Raw genomic sequence first — 5,863 nt, forward strand, 5'->3', positions numbered from 1 at the left:
TGTAACGTGTAATGATCATGAAGCATCACTTATCGTTACTTAGAAACAAAATACAGCATAAACATATATATAAATAAAAACAGTGTATTGCAATAACCTAAACTAACGAGCAAAAGAATCGTTACCAACCAACATTGTTTGTACCTAAAAACAGAGCAGGGCCAATGTCAAGGAAGATACTTGTATTGTCAAAAGAAATGAAGTAAAAACACCGTCACAAGTCATGACATGGGAATCAAGTTGGCCTAATATGAAACCTATTGCATCAGTTCAGAGGATGAAGGGTTTGGTTTGGTCGGGATGTGCAAGGATGGGGGCTGTTGTAAGGGCTTGCATTAGCTTTTTCAATGCCTGTTGGAAATTGTTGGATCATTCGAAAGATGTGTATTTTTCTGATGGTTGTATGGAGGGGAGGTGATGCCAGAAAAGATAATTCTTTCCATAGGTTGAATTTGAAATGTGCCCTAGAAAAACCTCAGCTTTCTTTTAAGATGAAAAAATATCTCAGCCCCTTACAATGAAGAAAGAAAATGCATGACTCTACTCCACCCATCCCACCCCACACCTATAAGTATAACGTCTTATACATACAGACCATTACGGAATACGTCTTGCTTTGCATACTTACTACATATTCATGCTAACTTTGTGAGGTTCTGTCATTTGTGCCAAAACAAGAATAGTTGTATTCTGTAGAATTAACCGTTGCACTCTTCCGTAAATCATTGTACTGCATTTGACCGCGTAGTAAAAAGGCATATAATACAAAAATAAATTAATTTTATAATAGTTAACCAAATTTCATAATCACAAAAAATCTCCAGAAATGTTGATATGACTCACTCGTGGTTCGTGTCAGAGTCGTTGGTCAGAATCCCATATTCGCTCCAATTATGATCGTTGCTCAGTCCACACCAACGTCCTACCATGAGTCTCTTGAGATCTGTATGGGTCTTTACGACCTCCGTCAGATCGATCTTTTCTCCCACATAAAGCTGACACTCCGTGATATAATTGAAATAATATTCAATACATTAAATACAAGCGACAAAACCAATTCCATATTCATGAGAAATATCTGCTAAATAAGACTCCACTGTACGAACCCGGCTATATCATAAGCATGCGTATATGAGTCATTATCAAACCTTGCAATGTCGTGACACAGCGTGTTTCCTTCAGTTTCTACCTCTGATTAAGAAATGGACCCACAGAGTTCCAAGACAAACGGGATGGAATAGATCGTCAACAACCCATGCTTGCCGTAAAAGGCGACTATGCTTGTTGTAAAAGACGACTAATGGGATCGGGTGGTCAGGCTCGCTGACTTGGTTGAAGCATGTCATCGATCCTAATTGCCTGGATCGATGCTCGTGATATCAATCACTGGATTGTCTGTTCCAGAATCGATTATTTACAGGCCGTCGTCATATAGCTGGAATATTGCTGAGTGCGGCGTTAAACAACAAACCAACTAAGTTGAACCAACCAACCAACCAAGACACACACGATCATTAATGCACGAGATAAATATGGGTTATATCCTTGGTGATGAGGATTATTCGCTATCGACCACACGGTTAAAAATATCGACCACACGACACTTCAGCCTTGCTCCCATTTATCATAATGACAATGACATTTCACCGGGATCTGTGATAAATACCAATTATTAATGATTATTAATTGGGCCATTATTGCAAGTTAACTGTTATGTATTATACATGGTAAAACCTTGACGTCTCCAGAACGATGTGACATTTGCAGGTTGTGAAGAGGGTACAAATGGGGCATGCAAGCTGTGTAATAATTAATTATGAGCTGTCGAATTACCGTACAGGGTGTGGTCATTTTCTTACCGATGAACAGCATCAATGAGTTTTGAGAACGTGGTTACATTCCGACTGAGTCAGGTGACCATATTTAGGCTATATTTAGCAGCAGATAACCTGCGCGAACTGAACGAAATGCACGTGTAGATGTAGTATTTAGTGCTATTGACCAAGGTCACTGCTAAATATAACCTGACTGTCGATTGTCACCCGGGTTGTGACATGCACCTGATCAAAACTCAATTATGATGTTTATCGTTAAGAAAATGGACATTGCTTGAAAAGTGTGTTTTTTTTCATTTATTTTTTTTATTTCTGTAAGTTTGGTTTGTTTGTTGTTTAACGCCGCACTCAGCAATATTCCAGCTATATGACGGCGGTCTGTAAATAATTGAGTCTGGGCCACACATCGATCCACACAATTGGGATCGATGACATGCATTAACGAAGTCATCAACCAAGTCTGACCACCCGATGCCGTTAGTCGCCTCTTGCGACAAGCATAGTCGCGGCATTTTACGGCAAGAATGGCTTGTTTTCACTTTATAGGTGAGGTGGTGAAGTGAAATGGGTCCAAGATTATTGCTTTTATATAGCGACGTGCATGCACGTGTGTGTGTCTGCTTCTACCAGTCCTGACCGATGCGGATTTATAGTGCTAGCCCACTGATATACCATGGCACAGTTTAACATGAATACCCCACTCAGACACAGTATACTGACAGTCCTTTCCTTGTTTTAGCCCCTTAATGTCGAGCGCCGGACAGGGTAATAAGAAGTACCATCTTTTAACGTATTTTAGTATGATGCGGCCCGGGATCGAACCCAGGACCTTTCGTTCTCCGGGCGGACGCTCTACACTAGACCACGCAGGCAGTCTTTTTCACTTTAGAGTGAGTGAGTGAGTGAGTATGTTTTTTACGCCGCTTTTAGCAATATTCCAGCAATATCACGGCGGGGGACACCAGAAATGGGCTTCACACAATGTACCCATGTCGGGAATCGAACCCGGGTCTTCGGCGTGACGAGCGAACGCTTTAACCACTAGGCTACCCGACCGCCCTTCACTTTAGAAGAATAAGCACGCGTCTTTGTTTAGTAATTGTGGCGTTGTTTGAGTCTATTTCAATTGGTGAGGACTATAAGCAATTAGGGCAACGAAAATTATTTTTTTCTTGTCCTCAGAACAATTGAGCAGTCTCGGACTAGCGGACCAGCGCTAATTTCGAAGGCTATTAGTTAAGCAGTACTAATGACGTCTGTCATGCAGGACTAAAAGAAAAAAACCGGATAATATTATCATGATACTGCTTATATGTGTTTATGGTGTTTGCATAACTTGTAAACATAGCCTGTCCGCTAACATCAGAATGTATTATGGTCCGACTTCGATGAGTGATGGTTATTTTCTGATTAAGTTAGAACAATGGCTGCACTGTTGACCGGGCTTGGCGTTGAGGCGGGGGTCGCGGTTTAAACGTTATATCAACAGCAGTCTGTCAGTCAGCAGAGATGCTGAATGTTGTAAACCCATTAATTGATAGGAACTTCGAGGCGTGAGCTCATAGACGTAACATATGGGATAACAGTTTATAAAGCATGTGTAAACACGTGCAAATAAACATAAATATGTCTCGTGGAGCAATACATTTTAAAGGAGATTTTATAAGTCTAGTGGAAAATGAAACATTATACCATTAACGAATATATTTTCAGAAACACAGCGCCGTGTTAATAATGAGAACTCTATGTCGTGCATACGTTTGTTTTAGTGTATCCGTGAATAGATAATATTCGCATGACTCGTGAGAAATACATAGTCTTGCTCGTTATTACAGTATAATAAAGAAGTTGTTGCCATAAACTTTGTGTCTACTTTGTCATCCGTCAATTTCTTTAAAATGCCTGTCAAACAGAACGTATTTTAATTTTAGCGAGGGCACGGGTGGCGGTCTGAGGCGCCGCGATTCGCTGTGCAGAGTTGCGTCCCTTGGACACGCCAGAAACCTATGTTTGTGGGTCCGAATCCCGGTTCGCCCCAATTATGTTTCTAGGTTTGTCAGCACCATACCCGTGCTCGTGGGTTTCACCGAAGTGGTAAACGTCTGAGACCTGCATCACTTCGGGCTTTCCTCCCGCATTTAGCTGACACGCCGTGATAAAACTGGAATAATGTTAAAAGCGGCGTTAAACACAACTCACTCACTCACTTAATGTTAGCGTTCGGGATGAAAGGTGTGTTCAAAGAAATCATTCTCTAACCTAACGGTTGTAGTTGTTTCAGGGTTGACGTGGTATTTATGATCAGAAATACAAAACATCAATACGCACAGTTCATTTGAGCAACAGGTCAGTGTTTGCAATAACGCGAGAATGTCCGTCTATTTATGAAATCTCGCGATATTTACGTTGCCAATTTGCTGAGATTTAAATGTCCGACCTTCTTTAGACCTCGCTTATCCAGTTTCAGTAAGAGTTATCTCCCCTTCTTTTCTTTTCAATGAACAGCATCGTGATCGGTTTGTTGTTTTCACTGTTAAAGTATACATATGTGGTATCCGAGTGGTAAAGACGTACATATACTACATGCCAACAACCCGGGTTCGATGCCCGATGCATGGTTAAAAGTGAGACGCCCAATTTCTTCTTGACATAGTTGCAAGCGGAGTTAAATCTTACTCACTCACTCATTCTGTAGTTCCATCTAAACTTAAACTGATATTCTTTTTTGTGCCAGAATTATTAAAAATGTATATATATATACATACATTTGAGGGACATATATAGATAAACTGTCTGGCAAAAGAAACTAAACACCCATATAAATGGTTAAAATTGAAACAAACAAGAAATGGTTATTGGATGGCGATGTATTTGATACGGGTATCATAGTTGTTGTTGTTGTTGTTGTTTGCAGTGTTTCGGCGACTGTATTCAGCCTAGTTACGTTTTGATAATTCTAGCATGTTTTTTGGCCCAGTCCAATGTTCAAGTGTATACTTCATTTTGCCCGGCATTTTAGTTAAAATTGGAATTTAGAAACAACGGACGTCTGGTTATACAGCACATCACGGTTATAACAAACTCAAATGGACAGCTAGTTATATTTCGTTATAACCGAAGTTCGTTATAAGCATATATACAAGATATATACAACAAATGCCCGGGACAAAAACAGTTCGTTATATCCGTCAGCTCGTTGTAAGCGTGTTTGTTATAAACGTAGTTGACTTTAACTACCCATGTGGTACATAGTACTTTGGAGAATATAATTATGACAACAAACCTTAAGTGACCATTGAAAAAGATTTTAACAAAGATATGAATTGATACATGAATCCAGATATATTTAACCGATCACACATTTCTCCAGAAAAAAAAGAATGTGTTTCGGTGAGTGTGCCTGTGTGACGGGTGTTATTCAGGCTGCAGTCCGACTCTGATGGGACGGGGAAATTGCGATGGCTATTTATTCTTAAGTTTGTTCCCGCAATCTCTAGGGCCCAACAACAAACAACTGCTATCTTCCGTCAAACACTCCAGGTAAACTTTGATAGTCGGCAGATAAATCGAAAATGTTCATTCCCGCGACAGCATTAGTAGCGTAAGAACAGCCAGTGGATGGTGGACAGTCCTAATTTTCAGAGCCAGGTGACAGTTAAATAATTATAGAGTAACGAGGGAGGGGGCTCAAGTTTAAGTGGTTTAAACATTTTCATACGATGTTTATTTTTCAAATACAATATTTGACAAAGACAACCACCTGTATATTTCTGATTGTTATTATATGTTAATGTTTTCATCAATACTTAATATAGAATCACTATGATAATCATATACTTTTCAAGTGTGCGTTAGTGACAAACATCATGTGTTATGCATTATCAAGTTCTATGCATCACACAAGTCTTTAATAGGTTGCGAATGTTATATAATAGTAATATAAGTATTTCAAATTATGAAAACGTTCAAGTGGTGATAACTTTATTGGGTACTAGTATTCAGACACCCCCACAGGTTTATCCTCTTTA

Source organism: Haliotis cracherodii, unplaced genomic scaffold (assembly GCF_022045235.1).
Source record: "Haliotis cracherodii isolate W230 unplaced genomic scaffold, xgHalCrac1.p SCAF_9, whole genome shotgun sequence".
Taxonomy (NCBI): Eukaryota; Metazoa; Mollusca; class Gastropoda; order Lepetellida; family Haliotidae; genus Haliotis; species Haliotis cracherodii.